General features: G+C 46.4%; 1 protein-coding gene across 4 annotated transcripts in view; it reads left to right on the top strand.

The window, feature by feature from the left end:
- Window positions 1–940: 940 nt before the first annotated feature.
- LOC106650535 (protein scalloped) overlaps window positions 941–17,129 on the top strand; it is a 121,235-nt gene continuing 105,046 nt past the window's right edge. Inside the window, exon 1 of one of the 4 annotated variants that reach the window (XM_014368590.2) lies at window positions 941–2,171. The gene's annotated coding sequence lies outside the window, so the exon portion shown is untranslated. Of the gene's footprint in view, window positions 2,172–6,178; window positions 6,940–17,129 lie in introns of those variants that run through there. The other 3 variants (XM_014368593.2, XM_014368588.2, XM_023462475.1) reach the window with 3 other exon arrangements.

Below are 17,129 nucleotides of genomic sequence, written 5' to 3'. Positions count from 1 at the left end.
TAACCAATGCGCGTTATATCGGAACCGAAGCCTCACTTCGATCGCGCAAAAGTCAACCGACTCATTGAAAGGGTAAAAGTAAAAACGCACAACATTATCGATGTTGTATTTTCACGTCGAAACAGTTTATTCGTTGCAGATTTGAATTCTTTCAACGTTTTGGAACATCGTCGAACGTTGCATCAGGTCAATGATTTTCCGACGATTCCTCCACCCACGAGCGTAGTAAGGACTATAAGGGGACAGCAGCCATAAAAATGCCTCGGTGCGGTAAATCCGTAACGTATCGCGAACACACCTATGTACATCTAGGTATAATATTATACATAGGCATATAGGAGCTAAGGTCGAGAGCAGTTGTGCAGAAAACGGAGCTCGGCAATATATTCGCGAACAGTCGTTGAGCTGTGTGCGTTGATCATGCTGCCTGCCGCTCCTTTTGCGACCCACACACACACAGACACACACACAGACGGAGTCGCGAAACGCCGCAGCTCAGCGCACGCATTCGACGCCTGCTCTACTACACACCTATACACCCCTTACATATACACGCTACACACATTTTCGCTCTCTCTCTCTCGCTCCATCTTGCGTTATATTACCTGCTGGCACAGACTCGCAAGGGGGTAAGGGGAAATCGGCGAGGCAAAGGGGGATACTAGCAGCAAGTTTACCGAGCCCATGCTCCGCGAGAAGCGTCATCAACTTTCGCGTGCAGAATTGCCTGTAGGTGTGCGCGCGTGTGTGTACCGTGTAGATCGGCGGCGGCGACGGCGGCGTTGGAGGTGGTGGTGTCGGTGGCGGTGGCGGGAGAGAGACGACCGGGAAGAGGGGGCGGCGGCCGCGGGGGGGAAGGGCACCGTCGGACCAGACCGTGGCGTGCTGAGCGGCATCGCCGCGACTTATTCCGCTCCTCATGCGCAGTCGAGGCTGCGCGGTAGGCCCGTGCGTTGTCTAGATTCTTTGTGTCATTCTTGGCATACCAAAAACAGCGAGGCAGCAGGCGCGCATACACGTATCTATATCTATCTCTGTTTCCCTCTCGCCGATCGGCGCTCTCTCGCACAGCAGTTCTCGAGTTTGTTGCTACTACTACTATACACACGCACTCTTCTATCCATGTGTGTGTGAGAGTGTTTTCTATGTGTATGCGCGCGTGTGTGTATATACATAACGCGCCAAGCAGTGTGTGTCTCTGTATGTGCCCCCCGTAAGTGTATATGTGCAAGAGCCGTGCGTGTTTATAACGCCCGTTCACAAGTGTTTGTGCCACCGTGCGTATATACGTTTTATATACATGCATATCGAAGCATTATATACATAACAGATCAGGATAATTCCGAGTGTTTGGTCATATTCACTCGTAACTATATATGCGTAGACGTATATTCATTGTTAACACTACTGGCGTGCGTGCCGTGCGCGAGTGAGAGAGCCTCGAGTCTCTGACTGGCGTTTCGCTCTGGCTTTTTCGCGTTTTATCTATATTTATCGCGCGTGTGCCTCTGCGTCCGCAATAATATTCGGCCGATACACACACATACACACCTTGGCTTTCGATTCATCAGCTACTGCTGCTACTGCTTCTGTTGAGCGCAACGCCGTGTGTATATTGCACGCTCTCTCTCTCTCTATCTCGAAGTAAATCGAAGGAGAGCAACATTTATAAAGCCGCAGCTCCAAGGCATATTGGCGATTTTGCTGCTCTCGCGGTGTGAATCTTTCTCGATTTAAAAAAGTGTTTTGTGAATTATGCGTCACGATTGATCGTGAGAAAGAAGAAGAAAATTTAGTGCGAGTGGACTTGGACGCCGGTCGGAGTGTCGTTCTTTAATAATTGTCCGTACATAGAGTGACAGGTAAACTCGTGTTTCCCAGTGCTGGTGCCGTGTACATGCAGTTTATTGAAAGAGATTATCGTCGTGCATAAATATTATACGTTCGCCGATCGTCGAGGTACTCTTTCGCACTCCCTGTCTGTCTCTGTCTCTCTCTCTCTCTTGAGGCAACAGCTAGCAGCAACAGTGTGCCGTTGCAGTGCTCGCGCGAGATTACGCACACATATAATACACACAAACCCAAAAGGTGCTGCGACGTTCAAGTGTACAACGGACTGTGCGACGCGCTTCGATAGGCGTCGCTCGTCAACTCTTGCTATACCAAATCAGGTGAGTGATCTCTTTCACGATCTATTGACTAATTTTATTCATCTTTATCGTGGGGGGGGACTTATTATTAGTCGAAAAAGGAAAATGGAAAAGAAAGTTAAAGAGTTGGCCTCTCTCGACAGTCACAGGGAACGAGTACTACTGTACACAAATATAAACAAGCTCACGCCAAAGCAGCAGCAGTTCGGATTCACCTCTGTGCGCCCGCGCGACTCCCCGAGTTAAAAGTGTTGGTGCAGCAGCCGTGGCAGCGCGCAGTGCTGCCGCTGATGCTCGTTTATAGCTCTGTGTGTGTGCGAGTTTGCAACTGTACAATATAATACGTGAGCGAGCGAGAGCGAGAGACTTTGCGCGCAGACTTTCAATGCGCCAGAAAGAGACGAGCTGCATATACATGATCGCGTCGACGCCTTTAACTTATACTATACACATAGGCTGCCGAGCGCCGATATATATGTACACAGAGTATGTGTACCTTATACTGTATACACCTATGCATGCACGTACTCTTACATAGATACTGCTTTTACGTACATTACAGGTCCATCATTCATATATATAGTTATATGCAATGCATGTAATATTTATCGTACGGTTCGTTGAAACGCACAATGCAATAGTTAACGAGGTTAGGCTCGCCTCTCTCGCGCGAATTACCTTTTCGCATCCTCTTCTGCATTCGCAGGCAAAAATGAGGTTTATAATGCGAATTCGCACTCTCTTCGACGCTCGAGGCGGTTTCGCTTGCAGAAAAATCAAAGTCTTCGTTCGTTCGTTCGTCGTGCTCTATGTGTGTGAGTGCACAGCGTATATACATATTATGGTAGGGCTATACTCACACACAGAAGGTTGCACGCGAAAGCAATGCTAGTATAAGCGAGAGAAGAGGAGAGAAAAGCCAACGTCAGAGTGAAAGAGAAAGAAGGAAGGAGAGGGAGAGCGAGAGAGCGCCAAGGAACAGGTTGAAGCCTCTCGAGAACCCAAGCAACTCGCGAAGAGCCAGCCGAGAGTTGCTTTTATACCATCCATCCTCTCTCTCTCTTCTTCTCGTTTTCTCTGTGTGTGACTGTTGCCTTTGCTTCTTCGTCTCTTATATACCTATAGCTTTTCTATACTCACCTGCGTCCCTCTTTCTCTCCTTCTTTCGTCAATATATGCGTGAATATAAGGTACATTAGCTTTACCGTATTATTTAAACTCGAGGATAGCTATATCGGCGCATTTGAATTTAGTAATATCGATGTACTGTTATGTATGGGTCGCACTACCGCCGATGAATTTACCAATAAAACACCAAAACAATGAGTTAATTGCTCGCCGCCGTTTAACGAGAAAAACCATGCCGGCGAGGTAAGCCTGTGGACGCGCACGTAATTTCGTCAACTATTTAAATGTCTAATTTCGAGTGATCAACACGCCTACAACCGTTGCACTTGCCAGTTTGAATTTTTAATTTATAATTCTATCGTCGTGTTCCCCCGCCTCCATAAATCAATCTTTCGCGTAATTTTCAACGATGCTCCAGATACACACGTATCGATCTAGCGCAGCCTAATTTAATGTTAATTCAATTTCCATGATAATTGACGATTTGATTAAAGCGACACTTTTCCGCTGCAAAAGCAAAGCGCAGTAAAAACGTCGTTTATACAGCGTCGGCGGGGAAATAGCACGTAATACGTGTATAATATTTATTTGTCTTACTACTTCTTACGATATTTAACGAATTATCATGTCGCGAGCTCGTGTCTTTCTCTCTCTGTAGGTATGATTCATATTTTTTTTTTCTTTTTTGAAACCTGCCACAAGGTATGTAAATTTTTACGGTTCGCTCGTTCTATTCAGCAGACGTTTACACACGCACACACGCATGGAGAGTCTGTGGCGAGCATTTTAAAATCACCATTTAGATGAAAAGATTGAAGCAGGAACCGAAAAACACATCGAATATTCATAACGAGTGTCGTTCGCCTTCGTGGAAAATCGCCTCGATCAGTGGGGGGGCTTCGCGCGGCTGATACTTCATCTTCGTGAATAAGCAGGTGTAAACTTCAAAGTATTACGAGTTCGTCTCGTACATTACTTCATGTACATCGATCGATATCCATTATCATACGTGTAATGTATCGAGAAAGAAAGTTTGGCTTTTATCTGGGTGATGCAAGAACTGGAATAATCATATGCAATTACTTATGCATCATCTGTTCTCAATATAGGTGCGATGCTACTAAATGTACAATTTAGGTAGCTCATCCGTTATCTTCGTTTTCTTTATCTACTAATTTTGAATATTACCGAACTTGTCGCGTTAATTTTGACTACGACAATTAGCAAGACTAATCCTCGTGACTCGACGTGGTAAATCAATCGAGGGGACGATTGTGAAACGGAAAAATTGAATAACCAACAGATGTTAAGCTAGATTTGGCGTATGCGGGCTGATACGGGGGCTTACTGAAGCGAGATCGGCTCGACGCTGACCATCGTCTCACGATTTTTTTTTATCAAAAAACCGTGATGCCGTTGCATTTCCACCCTCGATCCTCTATCCCCGCGTGTTACATTAGTCGGCAGCGTCATCTTCGGTGTACGACGTTTTAATACACGAATAATACACGCACACTCACGAGCACAGTCAGCAAACGCAGACAATCGAAGCTTGACCCCCCACTCCGGGGCAATATTCGCGAGGCAGGCTCTCGAAGGCAAGCAGCGCCGTCTTTACCGGCAAAATATACTCCATAGGCGCAGCCGCACAGCTCCGATGTAGGGGCGAGCGTGTGTTTGTGCACATGCACGCGCCTACTTGTGCATAAACGAGTGTTGGTGTGTGTGTGTGTGTGTGCGTACAGCTCGAATCTCGAGAACGGAGTAGCGCGCGCAGGGACTCTACTACTACTATATGCTGCTCGTATAGCGCGAATGTCTGCCTGCTCGTGCGGCAGCAGCGCGCAAACTCGACGGGGCACTCGGCCGCACTTGGCAGCAGCAGCCGCGCACTGATCCTACACAACACACATACACAGACAAGCGCGCGACCGAACTAGACTCTCGGATCTCGGCAAGCAGCAGCAGCAGCAGCGAGTAAGCGAGCGAGTGAGCCAGCAACGGCAGAAAGCAGAGATACTACGGCAGATTGTCTGGCTGCTCCGCACGACGAGCGCGCGAAAAACAATCTCGCCTTTCCCGAGACCGTAAAGCTCTCGAATAATCTTACCAAACTATTCCAAAGCTCCCCCAAGTATATACTCGGTGCAGCGCAAGCTCGGACGAAAGCTCGAGACAGGCCTAGCTTATAAACGTTTTTTCGTCTCACCGAGAACTCGCAGTCTTGTCTCGACGAGAGTATACAACAACGCCGTGAGACAGGCTCTATTCAACTGTGTCCGTGAGAGACAACACGGCTAGTTTTCGATTTTCGATGAATTAAAAAGTGCGCGCGAGTGCTGCGATCGAACGGTGCTCCAAAGATTTTCGTCGTGTGCCGAGCCGGCGGCGAGCGATACACGGATACGCCGCCTCATAGGCGCGAGTACTACCAGTGCAGTGCAGTGCAGTTTGGCGCGCCGCGACGACATGTGCATGAGAGTAGTCGATCGACTCGCCGCTGCAGCGACTCTGACCGATTTTTTTCCCTAAACGAAATATATTCAAAATAAAACAGAGGGAGAATTATTTGCCATCGCGTAATAACTGGTATGTGTTTAATAAAAGAGTGTGTGCGCGCGCCCACAGCAGAGTGAAATAATCTTGCCGCGAGTCGACGTCGCGCTCGCGCGTGAATAAATAATAATATATACGCACACGCACACGTACGCATTAGTGGCTGCGAGCGCTGCGTGACTGGAGTTGCGTTGCGAGTTGGCTTGGTGTGTTGGTGCCGCACGGTGGTGTGCTCCGACTTTACATACGCACACAGGATAATTTTAAACGCGAGTGAATCGAGAGAGAGAGACTCGACTCCGAGCTCTAGATCGCCGAGTCGAGAACCAGCGAGTGTTCAACACCATTGTCATAAATTAAGTGTACATATTTTTTTCTCAAAGTGTTTGTTTTTGTGTTGCCAAAATTACTTCCTCGTTTGATATCGAAGCGAAGGAAAAAATTGCAAAAAAAGGATAACTCAGTGCGGCTTTTGCCGATAGAAAAGTAGTGAAAAAAGAAAGAAAAACGAAGCGATACTCTCGTTTTATCCTCCTTGATTTTTTATTTTTATTTATTTTTACCCCATCATCAATTTGTGTGTGAGTGTTGTTTATTTTTTTGTTGTTGTTGTTATTTTTTTTTTTTCGTTTTGTGAGACTGTGAGCCGATACATACATAGTCCAGTGCAAAGACGAACAAAGTGTTGCGTGGAGCGATTGAAGAATTGCAGAAGGAGCAACGGCAGCAGCAGAAGAGCCAGCGCAGCACATAGATTATAATAGCAAGGCGTGGAACGGCCGAGGCAGCAGCAGCAGCATCGTCTTGCAGCGGTAGCAGTAAGCAACAGCCGAAGATAGCCGCAGCAGCAACAGCAGCTTGTATGTGCATATAATAAGACGAAGAAAGAAGAGTAAAAAGAGAAGCCAACGGCTGCAGCAGCAGCAGCAGAAGAAGAAGCGACGGCAGAGAGACGTTGTAATATACGTATAGCCAGCGAACGTGCATATAGCGTATACCATATATAATATATCTATACTCTTGCCAGTAGAAAGAGTAAAGTACCAACGGAGGAACTGCTGCTGCGAGCTCGCGTCGCGGATGGATACCGTGCATCATTTCTGGAGTGAGTTTTGCCTGCGATTCCTTTTTTAGCTCAAGCGTATAGCCGCATGCACACATGCGTGTGTGTGTGCCCCGCGCACGGCTTATAAATGTATATGTGTGCAGCTAGCTCTCGCTGCAGCGCTGCATCGTGTAAAGTTGGACTTGAACACCGCGTGGGTTTATAATACTCGCACACATCTGCATCTCTCGCAGCCGCGAGCTTATTGCAGCTTTCGACCAATATAGTTTAATTTTTTTTTTCCTCTTTGTCAATTAAGACGATCGAGACTCGGTGAATTTCTCATATAATAGGCACGCTTACTACGGAGGCGCAGTCACGTGAGTGCGCTCGTATCAACAACAAAGAAAGCGATAAGGCGCGGAGCTTTCGAGCGCGCATCGCCGCGAGAAAAAGAAAAGAGAAATAAAAAGTCGTCGTTCGTGCCGTTTGGTTTTTTTTTTTTTTTCATACGTCTGCCTGTCTTATGCGACCGGTGATAAAGCCAAGAAAAATATACGTCACTCGCTCGTCGGTCTGCGAGAGAGCCGAGAATCGGTTGCGTAGTTTCACTGGCGAGCTGATACCGATGCACTTATACATACACGCGCGCTTACAACGTATATACACACCTAGAGCGCGTGTCGAAGGAAGCGAGCGATTAAAAAAATCCAAGCGAGAGTTATCCTCGGCCGCGGCGATCTGCGCCGTGTGTATACCTACATTTTGTGTATATGAGTGTATTATTGTTGAGAGAGGCCAACAGGTGGAATATAAAGCTGGTATAGTGCCACAATATACTCGCGGCGCGCAATATGTACGCAGGATGAATCGGGCTGACACGGCAGCTCGTGAGAGAACGGGCAAAAAGTATATCTTGACTTCTTGATTGCTCAGCTAGTTGAAAAACGCACGTACGGCCTGATACACACGTGACTTTAATAGCACTTTTGCCGCGCGCATCGTTTGTGTATTATGAATTTTTTTTTGTCTTTGTACGTATCGCGCGTCGCGGACTTTTGGGCAAAACTGATCTCTTCTCTTTCTCTCTCTCTCTCAACATAATGACTCGTGCCGCCTTCGATTAGACTTCGAGGTCGCGCTTAAACGTATATAACATAATATATAATGCGAGCTCGAGCGAGTGCGAAAGTTTTTCTTCGTGACTCACGCGCGCGCGGCGGCAGCAGCAGCAGCGACCGAGGCGAGATTTATGAATTTGTTTTGGCTTTTGTTTGATCGCCACTGCTGCTGCTACTATACGTATAGTACGTGTGTACACCGCAGCACGTTTATGTTATTCCGTTCATGTGGTGGTTGTTGCGAGTGCGTTCGTGTGCACTACACGCACGTTGAAAATTATTGCGCGCGAAATTACAGCGGCGCATTCGGATCGCGCTCACTATGTTACACGATAAGAAACTTTTCGAGTGGAATTTTTTCATATATACCGGTCGATCGCCAACGTGTATACACACACGCAGAACTGGCTTTTGTCTCTTTCTTCGTGTGTTTTTGCATATGTATGTACCATTGCAACTTTTTGTTATTTATATTTAATTTTTTTTATTTCTTTCTTTTTCAATTTTGTAAGCGACTTAAATTTATTTTATTCCAAATATATCTGGATCTCTGCTTTTAATGTTCAAGGTCAGCTCGTATGTGCGTACGCTCGTTTATATTAATGAGAAACCGATCGAGAACTTGGCCGAATGTTATATGCGCAACGATCTTCAGCGGCAGGTTTTCGGATATAAATTTATACGCGTAAAAACGATCGTCGCGCGCGCGGGAGGATTTTAAGCTCGCTCCAAGTTATTAGCGAGGAATTATCAACGGGGGGACGAATCATTGATAAAATTGGCCTGTGTGTACAACAGGCGATTCGCTATATAATACTCGCGCATGCACGGAATGATTTATTAAACGTTTTGATAAACTCGCTGTGAACAAGAGAGAGATTGAAAAAAGTTCAAACTGCGATTGATCGGGCGCATCGATATCGCGCACCGGTGGCACTTGACAATTCGCGACCTAATGAATCGCGCGCTTCCTTATCTCTCGCGCGCAAAACGAGTCGCGCCGTTCCGACATACATATATTTGTACACTCTTTCTCTCTCTTTCACTCTGAAATCATCGGAATCTCATTTATACGAATCATACACGCGTGAAAAATTCCATCGCGTTAATAATCGAATTCTTTGCACTGCTGGTGCGTTTTTTAACCGATCACATTCGACGTTGTGTATATGTTGCAAAAGAGTCTCGCGCAGAAAAAGAAAGAGGAAGAAGATAAGTAATAATATAATAAAAGCGCGGGGCGATCGCGCGAGCGAACAATGGAGCGAACGATAATCAGAAGCGAACAATTAACGGATCGACGGTTCCGACGAATTACATGCGAACAACGTGTATAATGTGCCTGACTGCCATTGCGCATTCGAAGCAATGCAAAGCTCCGAGCAGCGACTTAACTTCGGCCGAGAGTCGAGGCGATTTTTCTCTTACTCTCGGTCATATACGCAAACCGCATCGATGTATATAACGTGTACGTATACGTACTTATTCGACTGCAGCAACCGGTGTTACGTAAATTTTAATCCGGCTATTACTTGTCAGGCCTTATCCGTTTTCTCTATTTTTGCGCGCCAAAATCTATGATTCGTGTGCGTGCGCGTGTCATTCGCTGTACACACAACACGCCGACCTGTGCCACCTATATTACAAGTATACAGCGAGACAGATAAATAAATACGTTACACGTTTGAGGCGGGTGACACGAAAAAAGTTTGCAAAAAATGTGTCGGGCGTCGATCGGCGCTGTCGATAAACTACATATGGGCTCCAAGTTGGTCGCGCGTAACACACATACACACACGCATACACAATCGCTGAACAAACGTCATATTAGCGCCTGTGTGTGTTTGTGTATGTGTGTGCACTACATTTGAGCGCGATTTAAGTTATAGTTTTGTTATTTATATATGCCGATCATATATATAGGCGACCGATGAGTATCTCCTCGCACTGGCCGATTGCGCGATAAAAAGCTGCGAATATCGGCCCGAGAGAGATTTTATAATTGATTAGTACGAATATTGCCAAGTTCGCGCGCTCTCGGCCGATATATATATTTTTAGATGTGTCGCTCTCTTACGTGTGTATGTGTTAAAGTCACAGGTTTATTTTTTGCCCAGATATATGTTTTCCCGTAAGGCTATTATCTCTCGCGTTTGTATATGTTTATGTATGTGTTTGGCCTACTGATCGACTGTATAAAATACAACATAAGGCACGCACGTAATCGTAAGCTTTAGATCGCGCGCGAGCGAGCGTATTTTTACGTTCGCCCAAGCGCGCTCGATCGACTTACTGTTTTCATTCGCTCCTATTAAAACCAGTTTAAAAATCTCGAGTCGTGTAATACAGCTCATTACTGCATTATGAACCCCCATAAATCTTGATTTGTCCGATAAAAATAACCTTTTTTTTCTTCTCTCTCTCTCTCTCTCTTTTCACTCTCTCGTTTGTTATGAAATTTCAATCGGTTCTCTCGCAAAGAAGCCCCGCTATCTGCAATATTGCGATAAATTTTCCATTTCACGCGCGTATACACATGTACGTAAAGATGCGTATATTTGCCATCGTCGAAAAGTCTATGATCAATATATACACACTCCTCACTCGCACACGACTCGACTTTTTAATATAAATAAACTTCGCGCGCAAACGTTTGCTCAAAGCCGTGTAAATGTGCCGTACGCGTCGTCGTAGGTAGCTTCGAGGAGACACACCAGTTTAGCGCTATACGGCGGATCGGCGAGTTTATAACTTTTTTACAAATCGAAATCATTGACACGGCGCGTATATACATACAAACAGCACAAGCAAAGTTGCAGTTGGCGCACTCGCACGCTTCGCAACACCCTCTCGCGCATGCATCTTGACTTTTCGATCGTTCGTCACGCTTCCGTGTGTTGGTCTATGCTCTGTACAAAGGTATATAGGTATATACACACGAGAAGCCGCGAAATTTCCCGCAATCGTCGGCGTTTGGAGCGCAAGAGAGCACTTCTGCACCGACAGATTTATGTGTTGGATCGAGACTTATAGCATTTAAGATCGTCCTTTTTTTTCGTTCTTTCTCTCGCTCTCTTCAACGCCATTGGCCGATGCTGCTGCTGCTGCTGTTACTGTAATAGAACGACGTTTTATCGTTTGGTCGTAGAGAGAAAATGTCGCGTTATTTTTGCGCAGTGCTCGTAGTATTGTCCCTCGCATATAACTATATATAGTTGCTATACTGCAGCAGAGAGACACTCGGTTTCTGTGATCTGTGACTGAGGGATTTTAGTGCGAACGAGATGAGCCGACTCGATAACCCACACACACACACAGAAACTTACTTTCGTATACCTAAAGCACCTACACAAGCGTGCACACTAAGCAATTTAATGGCATCGATTCCACGTTAGATCGGCTGCTGCTGCTGCTGTTCGTTGTTTTCGAATTCTCTCACGATTAGGGAATTGGCTTATAAAGCCGCGGGAATTTCTCTCTTTTAGCCATAAAATTTTTTCCTTATTTTCGAAACCCTATATATCGAGTGTTGTGTGTGTTTGTGCGCGCAGCGTTAGAACCTGCACGATTCTCTCCTCGTTCGGCGGCGTGCGCGCGAGGCAGCTTACGTCACACACGCGCGGCAACACATTTATCTGTATACGTATAGACACGCGGGTGCACGTTTGGAGTCTCGACTTTGCACGTTACAATGCTCCGGAGCTCGAGCGCGAACACACTCGATCCCGGATTTGCATTTAGCATCGAGAGGCAGCAGCAGCAAGTGAGAAGTACGAGTGCCGCATTCAATAATCCGCCCCGAAAGCTCGTGTCTCATTGGAAATTCATTTATCCCTGGGCCCTGGCTAAAATTACACCGAACCTATACCCCGGTGTGCATGGCACATTGAGAAAAGAGCGAGAGAGAGAGAGACAAAGCGGGTATATAAGCGAGAGAGAAAGCTTTATGTATGCGCTCGAGCTGCTGCTGCTGCTGCTGCTGCTGTGTGTGTGTACTGTGTACGCAGAGCCAACGCGATGCACATTTTTCTTAGCGAGATGGTCGCATGCAAGTGTACATACGATACTGGTCCTCGAATAATTCGCATTCCCGACTGCTTGACGTACAAGTTACCAAAGAAGCAGCAGCAGCAGCGTCAGTAGCCCGCATCTTTTTTGTCGTGTTTTATCAGCTTTCTATACATAAGCAAGTCGTACTAACGCAGGGCATACACGACACACGAGCGCGTTTGTCATTGATTGGATGACTCGAGCGGTGCTATTTTTTCATTTCTCTTCTTTTTGCCGTTCGCTATTTTCCGACGCGCTCGCTTCATTGAAAGTCTTGCATCATATCGCATGATATGTGTACACACACACATGTGTGTTTATATATAAGCGTGTGTGTGTGTGTGTGTGTGTGTGTGCTTGCGCAGCAACAGCAGCAGCCGCATCGAGCTTCACGGTATAATTAGACGCTGCGCTATGGGGCAGCGGCGACGGCGGCGGCAGCAGCAGCAGCTCCAAGAAATGGAATTTCGCGCGCGCGCTGTCCGTCCGTCCGGATCGCGCAACCTGCTGACATCTCAACTACCAACTCTTGTTATAACTGCAGCTCTCTCTCTCTCGACGTTACGTTTCTTTTGTGTAGTTGCACGAGTTGCGCTGCGCAACATCGGCTTTATTTCTGGCGCGCTTTTTAATTTGCCTCTTTAAGCTCTGTCGCACACTGTACCCTCTATTGCTATTCTCTCTCTCTCTCTCTCTTTCTCAATCTTTTATATACATACATACACATCTACGTTTGGCCAATCGTCCGTTGCCTTTGAACTCGACTCGGGGCGAGCTCGAGCTCGACTCTCTACTTGGAGCACACTGCGCGTGCAAAGTCTTCGTCTCGGTGTCGCTTTTATTGCACATCTAGCGCGACGATAGCATTGCCTATACACAGGTATGAAACGTACAGAGAGAGAAAGAAAGAAGAGGCGCAAAGGCAAGAAAAGTTGAAAGTAATTGAGCGATTGTTGCGTCAAAAGAGAGAAGGAGGGTGTAGAAGAGGGTGTGTACTCGAGGCTCGAGTTCTGCTCTCTGCTGCTGCCAACGCCGCGCTAGTTCTTTCTGTGTTCTTATTTTTTGTCGCCCCTTCCTCGGCTTGGCGCGCTACAAGCTATAACATGCGAGTTGTGTCGCGAGCTCGGCCTTCGCTGAAAGGAGATTTACGAGAATGTATAATTGAATGAGCGACGCTCGGCTGGATTGATTGCGATAAAATTACCAATTGTTTATTAAGTCCTCTGTAGCGCTCGCGGCGTGTCGAGTCGCTCGGGGTGGAAGCTGTTTAGCATAAAAATTGAGACGGCGTCAAATCTCGATGTTTCAATTTTCTCCGCTTTCGTACCGTACTTTAATTACTTTCCATTAAACGAAACAATAGATATTTAGTTATTCGCAGGGCACGTATATACCTGTATACCACCTCGCTCGCCAATCGTCCCGAGTACGACGCAAAAAATCGGCCTTGCCACTTTTAAAGCCGCTGCAAAACGCCTATAGCACCATTCCTGTGCCTCGCTTTTAATTTTGCACTCGTTCCCTTTTACTCTATTCTGCACGAGGCTGTTGGATGTGCGCGCGCGTGAGTATAAATATATACAAACTGCCTCTCTCGCGCGCGGGCATTTATTCCCTTTTGCTCTGTTTGTTCCTCTATGCGTGTTGTTGCCGAGTGCGCGAAACGAACCCCAGTGCCAAATTGTCGAGCGCTACTAAAATTACCATCGTCGTCGTCGTCGTCGTCGTCGTCGTCGTCGTCGTCGTAGTCGTATTCGTCGACGCCGAGTGTTCTGCACGTACCAGTGCACTGCTACATTTACAAACACATGCATACCCACGCACACATGCACGCTCACACACAGATACATACACATATTGTTGTAGCAGCACAAGTCGTGGTGAGGCAGAGAAGGTGTCGCCCTCGACTTTTACTCTTCTCTTTCTCGGTGTGCTTTTCGCTTTTCCTCCCTGCAGTGCACACACGGTATAGCTATACATGCGCACGCCACCGCTAATATATGCAAACAGAGCTTAATTCCTCGCGAGCTGCACGCCAAATTGGATTTTCCCTTTTCATCTCTTTCGCCTCTTTCTCTCTTTCTCGGAGCCACGCCACCGAACTTTCTCTCTCTCTCTCTCTCTCTCTTCCTTTACGCAACGATCGTTGCCCAACTGTTTCCCCGACTGATCGTATCGAGCGACATTTTGTATACAAGTGTGTTTCACACGTGTATAATTTTCCATCAAGAGCACAGCTACCATCCGAAGCCAGTTGTATTTTATTTATTCGTGACTCTCGAATGACAATCGGGAAAAAAGGCAAAAAAAGCTGAGCAGAGCGTGGGTAAAGGCCATTAGAGCCAAATGACACGACTCGGATTTGTATATATACGTTTTTATGGATCAGCTGATGGCGCGGCGTGTATATACCCTGAAATTATGTGTTCTGGCTGGATGTTGGGGCGCAGCAGTAGTGGACCATATAATGCGTGTAAGCAACTCTGGCCGAAACAAACTCGCCCAATTTTTTTCGCTCGCTCGAGTGTCGTTTTGTATGTGTATTCGGGCACGCGCGTCTGCACACGCTCGCGTATCCGCATATTATCCATTGTGATTCCAAGCTTCAATATGTATACGTACGTATACGTACGCGCTCATGGTCGAAGATAAGGGACGGAACTATCGGCCACCTGGCTCGTGTATACCCCCCCGTGTATAGCGGCTCTCGAGCGCGCTCGCTCGTATGTATGTTTTAACCTCCCCTTCGCGCTCAGCACCGCCGTCGTTTTAAATGCAAGTATACGCACGCACGCATACGTGTGGCACGTATAATGTCAATAGTAAAACCAGTGGCATCGAGAGAGAGAGAGAGAGAGAGAGAGAGAGAAAGAGAGAGCGAGTTGCTGCAAGCTGTTGCGGGGGGTGCTGCTACTGGTGGCGGCGGCGGCGGCGGGCGACAACGCGATACTACTGGTGGTGTCTGGCGAAAAAAACTCGACGCTCGTGCCGTACCGTACGCAGAGAAAGAGAGAGAGAGAGAGAGAGAGAACCCGGCACAGCGCTGGCTCTAATCGAATTCGGCTTGACATTCTTGCATAATAATATTCCGTTACGAGCGGGCGCACGCGCGCGCGGGGGTTAAAAGTGCCGCACGAGTTTTATACTTTAGTATTTAAATGCAAAGCGCGTTTATACTCGAGTCCTTTCTTTTTTCAGCTGCTGCAACTGCTATCGTGCGCTGCTACTCTAAGCGTCCTGATATTGGCGTCTTCTATTGCACGAGGATAATTTATCAACGTAGTTGTTCATTTGCGAGCATACGCATTAAAAACGTGTTTACCTGTAAATAATAAGCATTTGAGTTCGAGTTTCGTCGCATTGCTCCGATCTTTGCGTTCTACAAAGTTTCCCATATTAACATTACAGGGCTTTAAGAGGTATCAATTTTAAAGCGACTGAATATCATTTCTCGAGCTCGCAGTGAAAAAGTCCAGTCCGTTTATGTATTGCGAGCCAGTGCAGAAGCGTCAGCAGCAGCAATGATGGCGGCTGGCATCGACTCGTGCGCGCGCGTGGCACACAAAGACAAAGTATATAACTGCACGAGCTTCCAGCGGAGTTTTGAGGTAAAGCCGCAGGATTATATAGCGAGTGAGTGGCGCGCGGGTGGGCGGCCGAGTCCGCGACGAAGCTTCGCTCTCAAAGTTTCTATTCACGGCGTAGGACTTGTTGCAACTGCATGTTCGCCTACAGTGACTACAAGAGCGAGCGAGAGGGAAAGAGAACGAACAGGAGGTGGGCTATTTTACCTTTGGGGAAACATAGCTCGCGGTATGCAGCCCCAGCTCTCTCTCTCTCTCTCTCTACCCTATACCTACACCAGCCTGTCGGCTCCGGGCTCGTCCCTTGTTTTCAATGTACGTGTGTGTGGGTGTACCTATATAAACGCAAGTTCGATTGACTCGCGCGAGCGCCAGCGAGGCTAGTATGTGCACTTCTCTCTCTCTCTCTCTCTCTCTCTCTCTCTCTCTTTTCCGTAGAGCGTGTACGTATGAGCCAACCGACGCAACGGCAATTATGATCTGCCACTCTGTTTCCATCCGGGGAATTCGATAAGTTCCTGTGGTCTCTGTGCGCGCACTACTGTTGATAGTAGTACCTGCAGCCAGAGCCTCTATTTCTCTGGGCTTTATTACTCCGTTCGTTTGAGCTTTGGATTTCACGAAAGAGTGGCGCTGTAAGAGAGGGCGAGGAGAGAGAAGAGAGAAATAGAGAGAAGCCAACGAGCCGATACTTTTTTGTCGACTTTTCGTCAGCTCACTCGAGTACCTGCCAGTAATTGAAATGGAAAAGCCAATCGTGTGCTCCTGTGTATATGGCTGATTCTGTGCGAAATCAAATTGCCGAAAAAAATTCTAATGACCTGAAAACATATCCACAAGTTTTATTAAAATTGTTGGGACCTTTCATCGCCCTTTTTCAGAAACTTAACGTTTTTAGTGACTTTTCTAATACAATAGTGTTAAATATATTAAGCGTTTTTTAAATGCCTTGTAAATTACAATTTAACTGTTTCAAAAAATAGAGACCCATTTTTAACCACTTTGAATAAAATAATACCACTTTAAGCCTTCACCGCTAGATTGCGATTATCTTTATCTGGAAATCTGCAAGTGGCAAAGTCAAAATAACTGAATAAATCAAAGCACGATTATAGCACTCCAAAAACGTATTTTAAAAATGTATTTTACCTCAATGTATCTCGATAAAATGTTTAACGTGTATATTGTAATAAAATTAGCCATAATATTAAAAACAAGTTTTTCGTGCGAACAAAAAGAAAAATTTGTTGGTCATTCGATTCCCTAGAAAATCGGTCATATGCATGCGTCTGCATCTCGATACGCAGCCGCTCGAACCTTCGCTCCTCTTTTTTATAGAATTATCAGAATTCGGACAAATTCAGCTGGATATATCACATACGTGGATCAGGACTCGGATAGTGGGTGCTTGTTAAACACGATCTATTTGTTAAATCCTGCCTTAGTAAGTCACGTATAAACACGATATAAGTACTGGGTATACACACATGCAAAC

The sequence above is a fragment of the Trichogramma pretiosum genome, unplaced genomic scaffold (genome assembly GCF_000599845.2).
Source record: "Trichogramma pretiosum strain Unisexual culture from Peru unplaced genomic scaffold, Tpre_2.0 scaffold3, whole genome shotgun sequence".
Taxonomy (NCBI): Eukaryota; Metazoa; Arthropoda; class Insecta; order Hymenoptera; family Trichogrammatidae; genus Trichogramma; species Trichogramma pretiosum.
The sequence above is the reverse complement of the archived record's forward strand: the minus strand, read 5'-3'. Positions and strand labels throughout refer to the sequence as shown.